Raw genomic sequence first — 18,711 nt, 5'->3', positions numbered from 1 at the left:
TGGCTTGGCTGGGCGAGTTGAGGATGTGGGAGTGGGACATGACTACTGCATCCTCTTACAGTGGAAGGAAAAGCTGCAGCTCTTGAACTGCTCCTTTAATTTCCTAACGCCTTCCTTCTGCCCTCGCAGGAGGCATTTCCTGCTCCTCCTGTCAGTTTGGACCGTGTCCTAGGAATCCATTCCCATGGAAGGTGGGTAATGGGATGCACCGGCAGAAAACACAGGCAGCAGGAGCCTCTGGTAGGTTCTGAACAGTCGGCACCAATGTAACTGATCAGTTCTCAGAGCAATCCTGTACATGAGGTATGATGCCACTGAAGAGGGGAGACCAGCTCACCAAGAGCTCAGCCGGTCTCAGCTCCCAAGGCCTTGCAGCATGGGGGGGGCTGGATGTGGTCCAGCCCAACGGTCCCTCCTTTTAGTGACAGGAACTACAGCACATAGTAGAGAGCTACAAATCCTGCTTAGATTCAAACACATCATCAGAGAGAGAAGAAAAGGCTCTCTGGAGTAACTCCTCTACCATCAGGATAATTACAGCCGAGATTAGAACTGGAGCAACAGGAACAACTAACTGTAGGGTACTTTAATCATAATTAATGGGAAGACACCGCTCAATGAGTAGCTGCATGCGGGCCTGGTTGTGGTTCGAGCAGCTGAGTGTGATGTATAGTGCCTGTTTTCTAATCCCCTCTCTTTATATGCCCATTCCTCCTCATGCCCTTGCTTTAAGAGCTTTTACAGGTTTTACATCATGGCCCTTGCTGTGGTATCCAAGGGTATTTAACTGCCACACTGTGATACATAGGCTCTGCATTCGGGAACAAGCAGCAGCGAGTCCTCCTCAGGCTCCAAGGGTTAAACCCACCCTCCTGCTCTGCTGCCTCCAGCCCCACTGCCAAAACCCAGCTCCTTCATCTGCTGCTTCCTCCGCGTGTCAGCAGAGGAAATCCGTAATCTCCCAGCTACGGCTTTGGGGAACTTTGACATCCCCTAATGAGGTAAACACATTACTGTCATGTACAAACAAACAGCAACAAATTAGCAGCTGACACGTGAGGCAGCCCCGGCGCAGCAACACGGGCTCTGCACAGGCAATTAGAGCTGCCTGAGCCTGCTCACGCGCCAGCCGGGTCCCACCACGCTGCCTGCCCCAGCCCCGCGGCTCTCCTGGCCACTCTCCATCTGCCTCTTCCTCATGGAGTTTCCTCCTGCTCTGACATCTGAAGGTCCTGCTGGCAACAAGGGTATGGCTGGGTGCAGTGTAAGGAAGGTGGGACTGGGAAGGAGGCTCAGTGGTGTGGCTGCTGATGCAGGGAGCCAGCAGGGCACTGTAAGGACATCCTGAGCAGCCAGGATGGGATGATGGCAGAGACAGGCACCGAGCTGGTGGGACCCTCAGCTCGGGACTACTTCTATTCTCCAAAAGGGAATGCAGCCTGAGCCTGGGAGGAAGGACTGCAGATGTCTTTCAGAATCAGTTCTTTGCAGTATCACCCATAAAGAGCCTGGGGTCTTTAGTCCTAGGTCTCTTGCTTGAGGCTATCCCAGGAAAAGGGCTCAGTAGCTAAAACAAGACAGGAAAGGGAGCCTGAGCTGGTATTAAGAGAACAGATATTTGACTTTTATTTTAGCAAAAGCCATCTCTGCTAAGGGAGAGCCAGGGCAATAGGCCCATAGTCAAAGGGCTTTATTATTATAATTGCTTTGCAAGGGTGAAAGCCTCTGGATAAGAATCCAAATCACTCATCACTCAGAATAATAATCATGAAAAGAGATAAATAAATAAAGGTAGGATCCAGCCAAAAAAGGAGCTCACATTATCAGCCATTAAACCAATAATCCATTAGTGACCAAGGTTGCTGAATAATATAGTACTTTCACAGTACCCATAATTTATACTGCAGACTAGAGAATAGACACGATTATTAGAGTGAGGGCTACTAGATGACACATGATGCATGACCGCGCGGCATTGATCTTCACACAACAGGAAGGTGTCTAGACTGGGAGATGTATGGCCCTGCGATTCAGAACAGGGCATATTTCATGCGGGGCCTAATGGAGTGGTGGAGGCCGTGATGGATGACTTGCCTGGCTTCAGTAGCAGCGCAGTTATAGCAGTGCTAATGCGTGACCTCTCCCGCTCCCTGCGTCCTTCATTCAGTCAGGGTGACCTCATTTAAAGGGATGGGAAATGAAAGGCGCAGAGTACGAGGGGGAGGGAAAAGGGGGGAGAGAGGGGAGGAGAAGAAGAGAGAAGAAGAAAAATAAAAGATAAGGAGAGGGCGTGATGTAAATGAACAATCTCTCGTGAGCTCCCACCCTGCGTCAGGCTCCCTCCAGTGCTGCAATGGCACTGGTGGTTATGGGACTGGTCCTGCTCTGCACCAGTCGGGATGCTGCTCCTCTATGGACACAGTTACTCCTGATTTACAGTACTACTAACTGTAAGTATTTAAGTGCTACTGAGAGCAGAGCAAGGCCCCTGCAGCACAACTCAGCCTTTTGCAGGCTGTTGGAGACATCACTGCTTGTGACGTGTCTCCAGTGCTGGCCGTGCAGCACCCACATACCCCTGGGGTCTGTGGGTTCTGGGGTGCAGTGGTGACTGCTGCAAGGTGCCCATCTGGTCTGCCATAAACTGTCTCCAGAGCCAGGAAGGGCTGTGGAAGAGCTCCTGGCCATCAGCACTTTCCAATCTAGGGCAAGAAAATAACCCCAAACTAGTACCACATTTGATCCTGTATCAGGCCTGAGTCCTTGTTAACTGATAACATGTGATAAACAGCTTCAGAAAGTGGGTGTCCAGTCACAGAACCACAGAATGATGGAATGGTTTGGGTTGGAAGGGACCTTAAAGCTCCTCCAGCTCCAACCCCTGCCATGGGCAGGGACCCCTTCCACTGGAGCAGCTTGCTCCAAGCCCCTGTGTCCAACCTGGCCTTGAACACTGCCAGGGATGGGGCAGCCACAGCTTCTCTGGGCACCCTGTGCCAGCGCCTCAGCACCCTCATAGTAAAGAACTTCTTCCTAATGTCTAATCTAAAGGACACCCAGGCTGGTAGCACAAGCAGAGCTCTAAACTGCTGCCACAGGAGGCTGACAGCATCACCAGCTCTGCCACATGTGGCACAGCCTTGGCCTGCAGCTAAACCTGCCTAGAGCAGAGAACACATCAACCATCCCCCTTCAGCCCTCAGCTGGATGCTCCTGGCTCCTGTGCTGAGTTCTGTGCTTTGGTAATGAATCCTACAGGGTCCCTAAAGGTTAAATAAAACGATCTGCTGAAGTTGAAAACTGCATTGATAAAAGGAACTGTTTGCTTGCTTTCTCCCTACTGTTTTGACTCTACTTCCCTTATCTCCCGTTCATTGTTTCAGGGATCCTGGATTAGTGCCCAGGACTGCTGTCAGCCAGCATGGAGAAGAGACAGTCTCCACCCCAAAGAACTTGCAAGCTCAACAGTGCAGACAGATGGATGAAAGGCAAGATTATTATTGCTGCCCAGCAGTAGGAAGCTCAAGCACACGGAGCACACAGGGGAAAGGCCAGAACAGGACCAGGAGCTAAGCCTCAAGCTCTCAGGGTTCTGAACACATGAGCAGGCTTCCTCTTTGGAATACCAGTGCCTGAACTGGGCCGTGCAGGCAGCTACTGGATGGGCAGATGGAAATGGGTTTTGTTAGGCCCTTGGAGTGTCTTTCAAGTGAGTCTTCCTGTGTCTGTCCTCAGACAGACATGAATCCCTATTAGCATCCCTCCCAGCACCACTGCAGCTCCCACAGCACCGCCTCACTGCCTGGTAGATCAGCTGAGCATCTCCCTTCCCAAACCCATGCACGGATGAATCCATGCACTCCTGGTCCAGGAGGAGGATCTGCTCCATGTCCTTCCCTGCAGGTAAGGGCTCTGACGCCCTGAGCTGCCTGGAAAGAGGAAAGAATGAGAGCCAATGGCCATTTCCCGTGTTCCCTTCTCCATCTGGACTTATTAAAAACTGCACAGCGAATTAAAAATAGGTGGGAACAAAGCTGGGGGAATGACATAAAGGGTTGCAGAAAATTCTCTGTGTACTTTTAAAAGCTGGAATTGCCATATGGACTGGCAGAGAGACATGTTTTACATTTCCACTGGTACATGACTGACATCATTTAGCATTAACTTCTATTTGAATAAAATGGTGGTAGACATTTAGGTAATATTACAGGGCAATAAATGTTTTAAAGAGCCTTGGGGGGATACTCTCGAAACACAGTCCAGACCAGAACTCTAAAAATATGTCTTAATATATATTAACCTCTTTTAGGACTTTTGGCTCTCAAAAAATAATGGAGGATAGAGGGGCTTTTTTTTTCCCTCCCCCCTCCCCTTTTACTCTCTGAATTAAGAGTCCCTGGCTATATTTTTTCCCTTTTTCCTCTTTAGCTGTGCTGGGAAGAACATGAGGGAATGTAGTTAAAATTCAAAAAGGTTCCCCTTTATCATTACCATGAATCAACACAATAAATGAGCCCCTTCAGAGCACGGTAATAAGAATTTGATAAATCATCAGCCAAAAATTAACTAGATGTCAAAACAATCTTTGGGAAGTGTGATGGATTAGGGGCGATAGTGGCAATTAATCTCCCAGCATGAGTTCACAGGAGAGACTGAACGCTGGGAGATGGATAGGGGGGAGAGCAAGGCCTCACAAGGTCAGGACACTGCAGAAAGGAGCCAGAGAGGCAGAGAAGAAGGAAGAAATATTCCACTGAGTCGGCAGTACCCGGCCCCGCAGCTGAGGTAGAGGTCAGCCACTGCCTTTGAAACCCGCTCTGTCTCCAGCTGCTCTCTCTGATGAGGCAAGCACTTTCCTGCTCCTGCTAATAAATGCCACAAGCCGGCTCATGGGGTACAACACATGGCTGGAGAGCAGCGGAGACCAAGGGAAGGCTTCAGCCGAAGGATGGGCTCTCCTTTGGATACAGCAGGAGGGTGGCTGGAAGGGGGCAGGATGCAGGAGACAAATCCTTCCCTGATGTGTGAATTCATCCATACAAGGCCTGGCAGTGGGTGCGCGTGGCCTGGCTGATTCCGCCTGAGCGCAGGAGGGAAGCGCCACTGCAGTCATAAATCCCCATCCAGCTGGCAAAAGCACTTCCTCAGTCTCCCACCTCACAGGCAGGTCTGCAGCCCTGCAGGACAGGGATGGAGCCGTGTTCCCTGCGTCCAGCCACGTCTCCCAGTGACGGGCTGGGGTCCATGGGACCCCTCGGAGTGCACCATGGAGAGCTGTGAGCAGGGGAAGGTCTGCAGAGGGACCAGCTGGACCGCTCTGCCCAGCAGACCAACGTGCCTCAGTTTCCCCTGGCTTGCAGTGCAGGTGATTATCCCAATGCAGCGGTTTGCCACTGCATGAAGTTCGATCTCTCAGGGTTGGGAAGCATGCTGGGACACCCAGATTATACACTGGGTTAAGAAGATAAGCCTTGCAGAGATGCACTGAGCTCATTGCTCCCCCACAGCCTCCAGGATTACAGAATCCCAGTCTGGTTTGGGTTGGAAGAGAACTTAAAGCTCATGCAGTTCCAACACCCTGCCACAGGCAGGGACACTTTCCACTAGAGCAGCTTGCTCCAAGCCCCATCCAGTCCTGTCCATCCCTCCTTTCCACTCTGGTGATTACCTTTACCTGTGCTGGTACTTCTGCATTTAAACCAGCAGCACAGGCTGCTCGGGTGAAGCATTGTACAAACAAAAATATCTACCATGAGTCAGCCCCTGCTCCCCTGTTCTGCTGCCTATGGCAATTCCTTGCTCTGCCAGCACTGCGTAGCCAACCCAGCACCACAGCTACCCCCTGCTCTTTGTTCCCAGTATATCCATCCCTCAGTAATGACCTGGACAGCAGCATCTCTGCTCTGAACGTGGATCTGTGCTGGCAGGAGGTTCTGACCAGCATGAGCTGGGCCAGATCCAGCAGTTCTGTGACTGAAGGGTGGCAGCACCCACTGCCAGTCCTGCCCGATTCATGTCTCCCTCCTCTGACACAACCTGTCACCCGGCACCCTGTGCAATCCAAGCAGGAGGCAAAAACGGGTGATGAAAGAGGATCAGAAGTCAGGCACCCGCCTGGCAGGGCTCCTGCTGCCTTCCCACGCTCTGCACTGGGCCTCAGGGCATGGAGCTCCCAGTGACATTCCCCCCCCCCTCAGCCTGACACATCCTCAGGCTCCAGCAGCAGCCAGGGTGACACCAGGGGATGGCCAAGCCTGCAGCTGCCTTTTAGGAGTGACAGTGATCATGAGAAAATAAGTAACTGGCCTGGATCCTCTGCAGCCACAGCGCTGCGGTTCTCTGTTTCATCACTTGGAGGCTTGCAATCCTTGCCTGAGCTGTTTAGCATCTCTCCTCACATTTTCACTGCTGGAGCACTGTTGGCTTTGATACATACTGTGCTCTTCCCCTCAAGCGACAAGGAACAAATGTTCATGCAACACAGAAAGCGCCCATGGGGTGAGGAAGGAGAGCCTAAGACTTACTGAAAACATCTGCGGCTGCTTGCTTTCACCACTGGCTCTCTTCCCACTCTGAGCAGGGTAAGAGGACAAGGAAGCAGCAGCCAGGGACAACGTCTGGGCTCACCAAAGGCTCCTCTCCTCTCCCAGCACCCTGGCTCATGCTGACACCAGCTGGGAGAAGGGACAGGCAGAGGTTTTGCTGCTGACAAGCCAAAGGCCTCCAAGGATGATAAGGAATACGAGACCTGGGAAGAGCATCTGGCAGCGGGGAGGAGCTCTGCATAGTCCTGAGAGCTCTGCTCGTGACCTGAAAACCTCTCAAATGGGATAACAGCACGTGCAATGTCTTGAACCCGAGCTGTAAAACTGGAGCTTGGAAGAAGAGGTGGTTGTGAAGTGAAACCAGAAGTGGGAGCACCAGCGAAGCACAACCTGACAGGCAGTGGGAGCTGTGCTCCAGCAAGCTGTTAGCTCTCCTGTCTCATCTCACCCAAGGTGCGGTTTATGGACTGAGAAGATAAAAGACTCACGAGGCAGCTGTGGCAACAGTGGTGTCAAACTTGGCCTGCTTGCATTGACATGGCACATGGGTTCAAGTCTGTTGGAGACACCACAACCCCAGTGCAAGACTGCCCTTTCCTGAAGAAATTAAAGTCCACAGCAGGTTGCAGACATTGACAGTGGCAATTTTTGTTCTTTGGATAGATGCCTCAGGCCCAAATATTGTTGTCACTACTGTAGGATATAGAGTCAACCCACTACAGGAGAGAGAATCAATGCAGATTTATGCTAGCCTCTTGAAACAGAGGTGGCACAGCAACACGAGGTGGTACAGCAACCCAGCTTAGAGCACTGCTCCTCCTCGCTGCGATGCACAACATGCTGCAGGGATGCTGCAATGAGAAAGTCACTGGCTTCTCCATTGAGATAAGGCAAAATATCTGCTGTGGCCACCTGAATGTGCATGACCAGCTCAGTAACGCCTGCCACTGGAATCTGATTGTCATTTACCTGGTGAAGTGGGGTGAGCTCAGCAGCATTGTCTGGTTCTCCTTTCCCCACCTCATTCTGCTGCTGTTAATAGGAACTCAGTTATACAGCAGGAGTCACCCATTATTACTTGTTAGAGCCTAAGGATAAGCCTCCATTGGCTCTGATTGCTTTGCTCCTCTGTTGATAACACCTTTCTTAAATATTTGCATCCTTAAGAAGCAGACTTTTTTCCCTCTGTTTTTTAATCTTATTGCATCTTTCATGCCTTTCCCTGGGTTCCTGAGGCAGCTCTGTGGAGGAGATGAATGCCTGGCACACGTCTGGATGCTGCTGCCTGCTCGGCACACATCAATGTCAGAAAGATTTTGGGAGAGGGGTGGGGAAGAGAGAAGAACCACCCCCCCCCACCTCCACCTCAGCTGGAATGCCTTCCCAGGATGCCTGGCTCTTCTCAAGACAGACAAGGCTTGGATAGAACAGATGTTTCCACCCAAAAGCAGATGTGAAGATGTTACTTTCCCAGGGAGGAAATGTGCTGGGGTTTATTATTAACCAACAGTCCCCATATGACAGCTTCCCTTGACCAACAGTTGGAAAAGCTGGAAAAAACCCATAGCCCTCTCATCCAAGTGGTGGCAGGAAACAGCCAGCAATGATGGACTGCACTGATTTATTGTTATTAATTACAACCCGGAAATTACCAACATCATCTGGGAGAGCCAAATGTGGACGAAAGGGAAAGCTTGAGCAAAGAAAGGGGCTGAAGTTTTGATTCCATGATGGCCTTAATGTGCTGCTCAACTCCAGGAAAAGCAGCTGTAAAGTCAGTCTGAGCAGAGGAACTGTGAACACAGGATTTAAAGCAGCACCTTGGGCACTCTGACCAGTTCTGAAAAGCTTTGGATTTCTTTTGCTCTTCAGAACTGAGGCACCTCCAGGTTTTAAAACAAGCCCTGCATCAACCATTACCATTGCTTGTGGAAAGTAAGACATTCTCCACCTCTCTGCTGCCAGCCCCACCTCGGGACATCAGGTACTGGGGAGCGCAGGCTCCCCGACACACACACACGCCAGCTGTGGTTAACCCACAACCTGAGAGCTTGTGAAACATCTGCTTGTGTTTTCAGAGCAGAATTAACATTGTCAGACCGTGGCAAATCTGCTTAATTTTAATAGACATATGTATAATACACAAGCCAAAATACACTTAGAACGGGACATGGCAGAAAATAAACAACTACTCACTAATGAAAGAGAAAGGAAGTTCGTTCTTGTGCTTTCTCTCTCCCACACACATCCCCTGCAGCCACAGCTCACTCATCTCCTCCTGACTCCCCACTGCAGCCTCACACCCAATGACTTCTACAGAAGAAAGACTCCACTTCCAGGTGATAGCAGGGGAGGGAGCACAGGGAGAAGGCGAGACCTCTGCTCACGTTTGGGCTTTGAGCATCACAGCAATGCTGCTCCGTTAGCCAGGATGTCAGTCCCTTCCTAAGGAAGCTTTATGAAGGCACAACATCCATGTGAAAGAGAAGCCTCACCTTCCAGAACAGTCCTGGCTCAGGGAAACAGAGCAGTGTTGGATGCATGGGCTGGAGGAGGCATCTGGAAGCCTGATTTTCAGTTGTGCTAACAAGGGGACTGGAATTGAGACTCATTTTCCCATCTCAGAATGTGTGAAAGGGGCTCTGTGCACCAGGACCAACATCTCCTGCCTCTAAACATGCCCGATGTTAAGGATAATTGCATTTGTTCTGGGTGTTTTACAGCTCCTTCTTAAAAGGAAGTAACAACCCCACCCCTGGATTCACCAGACCCTCTCTTACCTCCATAGATCTATTTGTACCTGAACAGGTTATTCACCCTTTTGTAAGGTCTCTACTGCTGAAACCAACTGCATGGAGGTGAGGAGAAGTGCCCCATAATTGAGAACAGCATCCCCAAGGGGCTTTTCCAATGAGGTGCAGATTTCTCTGGCATGCATTTTCAGAGCTGAAGTCAGTATAATGAAGTCCAGAACTTTTAGGTTTCCCCTTTAATACATCCATCATGTCTAGATCCATTATTGACATGTTGACTTTCTTGTTTCTGATTTAAGCTGCCAGACTCAGTAAAATTGCCTTGACAGCTTTAGCATTTGTGGCAGAACACTGACATGATGTTACTTACAGCTAATTAAAGTTGAGAGCATAATAAACAATCTCGGGATCCTAGCAACCTCATTTCCTCAGTATTGAGTTTGCTGGATCTTGACCCGAGTTCTTTGAAGCTCCAGCAAATACTGAGCCTGACCTTGCTGTGCTGTGGATGCTGGCTTTGGAAATCAGGGTGCTTCTGGTGCCAGATGGGTAACACCAAGACCACACGAGCCCAGCTCCTCCAGGGAGATGGTGACTGATGGTGAGGAACAGGGCTGGGTAATGGGCAAGGAAATGGGAAACTCTGAGATGCTGATGTGGGTTTCTAAGGCCACTGAGAAGAAATGAGCCAATAGGTTATAGCTAATTAGCAACAGGAAAATTTGGACTGATTACCAGGAAATCTTTCTTCCTGGTGAGCTCTTAGACTGCAAAATACCCTCTCATGGGAAGCAGTGCAAACCACATCGCTCGAGTCAATTGAACCTGGCTGGACAAAGCACTGCAGAGTGCCGGGAAAGGCAGGCTTTTGGGGTGGCAGAGTGTGAACAAGTGACCTCATAGGAGCAGATTTGCTATTCCTAGTCCATAAGGTCTTGGAAACTTCAACAGCATCAGTTCAGTCCTCCTTTTCTCTCTTGTGCCATCTCAAACCCAGTTGTTTCACACAGCAGTGCCTATTGCAGTGGGAAATCATACACAAAACAAAGATCAGGTCAGGGGCAACATTTCACCTTTTCTTCTGAAGAAGATGCTTTGGTTATTTCTCTTGTTTTAATAACAAAAGACTGAAATTTGCCCTACCCAGATCTGACTCGCAGAGCTGACTCAGCCAGAAAAATCAGCATCTTTTTTTTCCCTTGTCTGCAGTGAATCAAAACTCACTACTCACTCGTGCAGCATCAACTGAGATTTGAGGTGAATTAAATCCAAACTCTCCCTCTGTTCCTGCGAGTGACTGACATGCCTCCTGTACTGCCAGCTTCTTGAGTGCTATTGGACTGATTCCTCCCACTTCCACTGTATCTCCTCATTCTGCAAAGTAGGGCAACAGCATTTCACATCTCTTTTGCAAAGACTTAAGTGCAAGTGACACCCTCGCTGTGAGTCGAGTCACTGTAAGCCATTAGAGCAAACAAAAGTTAAGTTGGATTAAGTTAAATCTCAATGCAAAATGTTCTAGTTCAAGCATGGTTAACCTGCATTTGTGCACGTGAAGAGCAACAACTGCTGAAGTCACAGTAAGATGCTGATGCATCTGACACGTTAATAGGCAATTTTTAACTCATAGAGTAAACCAGCACAAAGGCTGTGGTGGTGCTCTTAAAATCCATCCTAATTCAGCTTAAAATAGCCTGAAACTGAAGCTCATGTTCACACAATGGTTTACTGCATTTAGAGTGGTTTCAAGACCACTATTCTTAAAAAGACAAATCTTCTGGACGCAGACAAGGCCCTAAAGGTGAATTAAACCATAAGAGAGAAGACCTTTGAGCCCAAGCCATTGCTTGCAGGTACTGTAGTACATGTGCAGTAACTCCAGTGACACCAAGAACTTAATTCATCTCTACAGAACTGCTCCAAAAAGGAGTCCCCACTGAGCAACACCGCTGGGTTTCACGGCCATGCAATGGGAAGAAAGCATGGAGTTATTACTGACCCAGCAAAGTGAAAGGCTTGGGGTTAATATGTCTCAAGGCAGAACATCTCCCTAAGCCTCTTGTGTAGACCAATGACATCAGCCCCAAACAGCTCTCACTTGCTTGTTGCTTCATTGCTTGGGGGGAGTGGAATTAAGAGCATGGGGCTGGACCTCCTGCCTCCTCCTGCCTGGTGCTGGCATGGAGCAGGGAGCAGAGCTGTGCTTACCCAGCACACTTGGCTTGAAGCAGCCACTGCTATGAAAGCACTGCAGGGGGAAGCCTTTCCCAAAGAGACAGGGGTCCTAGGAAAAGGTGCTGCAGGAGGAATGCCTCTGCTCCTGGAAAACACAGATCCGAGCCTTCTACCCCATCCTTTCGCAGGAGCCACCCTGAGCTGGGCCTGAGCCCGATGATGCAGAAGAGAAAACTGCTCACAGAGTTCGCTCCCTTTCAAGTTAATTTCCCATTTTAGTCCTCTCTGATAGCTGGTGTTTTCCTAAACACTGGACTTCAGTTTCAATCCTTTTAGCAGGCCGGTATAGACACAACGGATGGTAAAGGCACAGCAAAGGAAAAGGAGCTTTCACATTTCCCAAGTCCTGTGCCAAAAATCCCGGATTCCCCAAATCCTCAGAGGCTGCACCCTTCCCTGTGTCCTGAGCAGTTAATGCAGCAACCCCACTGGATTCAGGGAGAGAAAAAACCCAACCAAGAAAACCAACTCCTGGATGAAGGAGGCCTGCAAAAGCAGCATTTCCTCCCTTTTGTCTTGGCAGGGGCTGTTCTCAGTTCCTGATTGTTCAGGCTCTTTATTCCTCACTTTCAGACTCTTGTTCATTTCCAGCTGGGCTGTATGTGTGCTTCAGAGATCCAGTGGGAAAGGTGCTGCGCAGTGACCCCCAGTCATTAATCAAGCTGCCTAAGCCGGGGCCTTTTCACAGCCAGAGCCTGATTATTGGCTCTTGGGAGCTGCGTAATAAAATGACAAGGGGAGTGAGTCTATTTCCTGCCGCCAAACTGCTGACATTAATTCACACTGGGGAGCTTGGGAAGGCGGCAGGAGGGGGAGAGCCGGGAAAGGGAATGTGTGTGTGCAAGGGAAGGCTGCAGGATGCGTGTGCCGCTGCCCAGCTGCTCTGTGTGCGTGTGAACAGACAGGGAATGGCACGGATGTGTTCACGCATGCACTGGCCTATGGAGCACAGAATCCTAGGCACAATACTTGGATCAAACGCAGGATCCAACTCTTGATCCTCCATGACTTCAGAGGTGCAGATCCCGTCTGCAGCTGCTTGCTTTATCTAGACTAATACATCACACCACCTAAAAACCTGTTTCGTTCCAGCAGTAGCCCTTCAAACCAGCAAAATTAGGTCAATGCTTACCAAAGTTCAGATTAAACTTTAGCTCAACTCCCACCATCTAAGAAAGCCCCAGACAGTCACTACCACCACACCAGTCTTGAGACTTACAGGGCTTTACCTCTCACAATGAACCGCGGCTGATGTAGCCTGGTTGCCAAATACCTGCCATGTTCCTTGGGATGACAGGAATCCATCCTAACAGCTAGGGGAAACCAAGGCAGAGCCCCCCACGACTACCACAGAATCAACACTGGAAGTGTTTGTAACCGAGATCCTAGAGGCCGCGTGTCTAGGAAACCTGGGTGATTGCATCCTGACATTCCCACTGCCAAGGAACAAACTGGATGGTAAGTACAACTGGTAACAATTTTCTACAATTGCAGACATTTCTTGTTCTTCTCTTTTTTTTTTTCCTAGTTAATAGTTCTTTTGTCCTGGCTCTAGACATTTTGCTAATCAGTTTATATCATATGGGAGCTATCAGCAGAGACAGTCAAGCCTGGGGATATGCAAAACCTTTCCATTGCCTCAAGAATCCAAGGAGACCTTTGACACTTGCCAAATTCCCTCTCAAGGGAAGGGTAAGGGAATAAAATCAGAGCCAAAATCTGCAATGTTGTTTCTTCATCAGCCTTCAAGTATCATCTCAAACTTTCCTCTGCTAACACCATGTTTTCATGGGGCAACAACAACAGAGGAGCTGTTTTGCTGGTTCTTACCCACACGTCACCTGTGGTCCAGCTTGGCCACCCGGTCCCTCAGTGTGCTCATGGATGGCTGCTGAAGAGCCAAGTGTGTGGAAATCCAGGATCTGCTCCGAGCAGGCCCCGTGGTGTAGGAATGGCACTGGAATAGCAACACCTCTGTGAGAGCAGTGATGCTCTTCAGGAGCAGTGGTTATTTCATCAGAGTACTGTTAGTAGCACTCTGAACCCGACTGTTCTTCAATGTGGTTCCTACTGTCAGTAACAACCCAGCAAAGCAGCAGGAAATACCCTTAGTGTAGCATGGTAGAAAACGGCCCCTACAGGGTCTGCAGAGTTGTAAACATCTGCATGATCCATTGGGGAAAAAGGTGGAAAGTCTCGCCTGAAACATCCCATTAGGGATAAGAAATGCAGGTCTAACATTGTCCTTGCTACCAAAGCAAAACCAGCCTTCTGGCTTAAGCAGAACATGCATACATGTATTCCTCCATCCTCCAACCACCAAAACACCCACCTCACTGCACACAGAGCCACATGAGGGGATGACAGGAGGCAGAACAGAAGCCTCTGCTCCACAGTCCAACCCATCTTTTTCCTCCTCTATTGAAATAAATGGGACACGGAAATCGGGCAAACTGAACAGAGTCAATTGAAGCACCAGAGCAGAACAAACCACTGTACACTGGCTGAGCTGAAGTGCCTCTGATGGAGTCACACCACTGCAGCAGCACAGAACCTCGAGCATCGCTATCAAGTGCACTGGTCCTCAGAGAGCTCCTGACAGAGCCCAGGGTTCAGTGCCCAGACCTGCAAGGCTGAGGCTGTGCCAGGAGCCACCAGCATCAGGCACGGGGCTGGCCCTGAAAGCAGCCACTGAATCAAGGTGTGCAGAGGAAATAGTATCATTAATTCCCACAAGTGCATCTGAGCAAGAAGTGCCTGGTAAAAACAGACCCATTTACCACTGCAACTGTATCAAACCTTCTACAAAAAGTCACTTTGAGGTCACTGTTTTTGTCCAGTATTTCAATACATTAAATGCAATTACTTCATTGTTGATTTACCTGTCATTAGAGGCATGTGTTTGAACATGATTTATTGAGTGAGTTTTGTGCCAGTTGACTTGCAATAGATTGCACAATATTCAAAAAGGCTCATTTGCTTGGCATTACATTAGAAGCAGGGTGATTGCAACACAAAGCAATGTAAATGAGTTCTGAGAGGCTCCATCATTCATGTTGTCATGTACTGAATCCTATTATTATTTATTACCATAATTGTACTGTGTTTCCTGGGGCGATAAATTAGGACTGATGGGTCCCGCTGACAGCCAAGGACTGGACTCGCTCTATATAATTTAATAGGGATACTGTTGGATCTCTGCTTGGAGGAGACTTAGGGAGGAATTTAGGAACTAAGCAAAATCTTTCCTTAAAAAAAAAGAATTAAAAATAAAATAAAAGCAGTGAGGGTTCCCCCCCTCCCCCTTTTCCCTTGGCAGCAATTTAAGTCTTGATAAAAGCTGCAAAGGAAATGGGAGCACTCTGTCTTTCATAATAGGATTGTTAAAAAAAATCACTGCCCTGTGTCACAATCTGTTTTATGCTCCCCGCTGACAGGCAGCCTTGCCACGGCTGGGAACAGAGGGACAGAGGATGACTTAAAGGAATAGCAGTGACAGCTTCTGACCTCCAGCATCCCAGCTCAAATCCAAGCCAGGGCTGCAAGTTAACAGTTGCTCCTTGCTGATGGCTGTGGGGAATGAGTGAGGTTACCCCTGCCTCGCACACATGAGCAGCCACAAAATGTCATCAACCCCAGCTTCCCGAGGTCTCACTAAAGGGGTTGCTGACCAGGCTGACAGACCTCACTTGGCACCGAGGGCCTCCCCCAAAGCTCAGCATGTTCTTCTGAAGACCAACACCTCTGACTTGTGCCCCTCTAGCCCTGGTTCCAATGCACTTTCCAGCAGTCGACGTGGAAGTTTCCATATCTCAGATCCTGGGGATGTTTTAGGCCTAACTTTGATCCCCACCTCCTGCCTGAAGCTGCTTCTTTCTTCTGACCACTTCTCCCCGTGCAGGTGAATTCTCAAGCCCTGAGGGGCCACTGCAGGACTCCACAACAGCTTCCAGAGAGCAAACACAGCACAAAGGTTTGTTCTCCTTGACAGCATCAAGCGTATTTTGCAGCCACTACCTGTTGAAACCAAGCAGTTTGCTCCTCCTGACTTGAGGGTGAGAAATACCAGGTAAGTCACAAAGCTTACCTCTTAATGCAGCCAGCAGAAGTTTTCCAGGTGGGACAACTACAGTGCCAAGAGCAAAGCCAGGACAGGGTTAGTCTGGGTTTGCTGGGTCTTAGTGGAGCCATTCAGCTGTTCTATTCCTGGCCCAGCTGGGACACACCTTCCTGTTACTCAATGAAAAACCAAACACTCCTATGTAAGCTGCTGATGAATGAGAACTGTGACCTTTCCCTCTTCTATTTGAGCTTGGAATCAGAAAATAACAGTAAAACCAAGGCAAGGTTTTTTTTCCCCATCTCATATGCCACAGGACTGGATTTCAAAGCACGCAGGATGCACCGTCATGGCAAGATTCTCACTAGTGCTCAATTCACTGCCAGTTAAGCATGGCCAGTGTCTTGTTTGCTCTGTGAACAGGTTAATCTGTAAACCAGAAACTCTTCTTAGGGGTTCTTTGGATCTTTAGTTCTGTTCAGTTAATGACCAAGTTAACACAAAGAGTTAACTCACAAAGTGTCTTTCTGCCATGATAAACCCCTTAGTCATGCTTTGTTCTTAAAGATGGGAAAGATGACAGCAAAGGATTTCTGGCCTTGAACTGGAGCTTGGAGTGTTGCTTCTGGAAAGCGATCAAACCTTTCTGTGCCAGGGTCATTCCTCAGCTACAGAAATACTTATTCACATTATAGGATTGTTATTGATATTCATTAGCCAAATTAGGAAATTAGGGCCAAGAAGACAAAAGTGCTGTATTAGCATTGCTCTTGTTTCTACTGAACGCATCCTTGCTTAAACCAACGAGAACAAACTGCATAAACCACTGCAGCAATGTTCTACCCTTAGAACTAAGGGACAAAGTCCCAGCTGCTGAAGATACAGAGTCAGCATGAGCAGCTGAATCATTAGAACGAAGCCAAAGCTTGCACTTCCAGAACACAACCCTTGAGAAGGACTGCAAGAGCGCTGGCTGCACAGCTACATAAAGGATTATATGAGCAGGAGAGGGGCAACAGGGAAAGCACATCTCAGGTTCTGCTACCCAGGTTAAGATTCAAGCACAGAATTCTTCTTCCCATGCTTTAAAAACCATGAACAATCTTTGTACTCACTTCTTGTAAAGAGATTCAGAGCTGCAGAACCTCAGGGCTGTTGGACTAGAACAGGTTAATGGTCCCTGCAGTCCCGTATGTTGTATTTGTGAGCAACCAAGTGTCCATAAATCCTCCAAGTGGACAACTTTATGGAATAATCAACACATCAGGGATATTTCCTTCTAACATACCCTGAGTTCGTGACTGGCTTAAGCCCTGAGGCATGAGAGCTTATTGACTGGATCCATCTCCCGTTCAAGTCAATAGATATCTGTCAATTCAGGTCAATTCAAAAGAGATTTTATTGACAGGAGAAGCTCACAAAATGCTGCCAAAGTGTGAGAAAATGACAGCACCCCCCTACCTTCCTTGAGCCATCTGTCAGAGACAGATACAACCTGCACTGCATTTACAGACTTACTCCCAGCTCCATCGAATAGAAATTGTCCTTGATTTAGCTTCATTGACTTAATTGAGCTGAGCTATGCTGAGTATAAACAAGATCCATCCTGCTTCTCTATGGACACCATCAGAAGTAGCGTGAGTGCATTAAAAGGCTGAGGTTGTAAACCCATACATAATCATGTTAAAAATAGGGCAAGGCTGCTATCCTGCTGACACAGATCCCCAAGCAGGGGCCGCAGAGCAGAGCAATGCAGCAGAGCCTGCACCTACAGCTGCTGGCCTATTCCTGTCCCTCTTTCCCCCTCCCTGCCGACTGCTGCTGGGATTCTCTCTACCCCACACAGACATATGAAACTTGTCACTCAGACATCAAAGGCGCTTTCCACTCACCCTTCCTCAGCAGTGACACATTTTTGGCCCAGCACATCACATTAATAGAACTTGCTGTCAAACAAGGCAGCTTTCAGACAATGGAAGGATTGTGCGCTGTGCGGCATGGCTGATGGGCAGATCACCAGGTAATGTGATGCAAGAGCTACAAAATACCTCAAAGACACCAGTGAGAAACACAGACCCCAGTTCTGAAGAGAGACTTGTGGTTTGTGGAGGTTATTTTGCCTGTGTAAATGTTGGAACAGACCCTGGCATGGGCCTTGATTGGGTTTCTAAACCCAGCCTTAGTTTAACATGCACATTCCCTTGCACAGTGCAGTGTTTCCTTGACGTCTCCAGTGCCTCCTTCCCTAGCACATGCTCCCCATCCTTCATTTCCTAACTTGAAATGAATTATGGGCTGAGCTCATCCAGGCTCACAGAATCACTGAAAGCATTTCAGACACACCATGCTGCACTGCAACTCGTGCAGAAGCCATCTGCAGCTCACGAGCACTTCTTACCATAAACCAGAAAAGGCTCTGCTTTGCATCACACTCTTCATAGAATCACAAAACAGTTTGGGTTGGAAGGGACCTTCAAAGGTCGTCCAGGTCCAACCTCCCTGCAATGAGCAGGGACATCTTCAACTAGATGAGGCTGCCCAGAACCATGTTGTAGTTGAGACCCAGAAGGAGGAACAGGGACAACTGGGACAACTGTGCTTTGCAGGGTGACTCAGGGCACACGTGAATCAGCCATCCATGGGGATGTGCCCCAGGGACCTTTCCCAGTAGAAGCCTCCAGTGCTCTAGATGATGATTAATGAGAACCTGTGATTGGAGTTTAGTAATTGTGAAATCACTGGTAATCTAACCAATACCAAGAAATAGCAAACTTTACTGCCTGGACCTCAGCCATCATGTCAGGCTGGGATTTGCTGCACACCTTGAAAGGACGAAGCATAACCCATTCCTCCTCCTCCTGCACCAAGGGAGAACCCTGCACTACTCAGTTTATGTTCTAGTAAAGACGACAGGGGTAGGTCAGAGCAATTGAAACCACCTTTGGAATTCAGTGGTGCAGGCCACTGAACATCCATTAGCTACTAAAGGGATTCTGGCCCTCACTGACCTGGCCTGGATTGAAATCAGTGACCTTGCGATCAGGCTGCACACCCCATTAGCCACCTTGGCCGCCTCCTGAAGGGGTGTTCTGTGCAGCTTTGGTAATCTGTACGTCCT

At 48.8% G+C, this 18,711-nt stretch overlaps 1 long non-coding RNA gene across 1 annotated transcript in view; it reads right to left on the bottom strand.

The window, feature by feature from the left end:
- LOC133210352 (uncharacterized) overlaps positions 1-18,711 on the bottom strand; it is a 95,317-nt gene that overhangs the window by 61,907 nt on the left and 14,699 nt on the right. The gene's annotated exons all lie outside the window — the stretch shown is intronic.

This window comes from Neopsephotus bourkii, unplaced genomic scaffold, assembly GCF_033783945.1.
Source record: "Neopsephotus bourkii isolate Nb327-2 ecotype Australia unplaced genomic scaffold, CSIRO-AGI_Nbou_v1 NB_457, whole genome shotgun sequence".
Classification (NCBI taxonomy): Eukaryota; Metazoa; Chordata; class Aves; order Psittaciformes; family Psittacidae; genus Neopsephotus; species Neopsephotus bourkii.
Note: the sequence above shows the minus strand (reverse complement) of the source record. Positions and strands in the feature narration are given on the sequence as shown.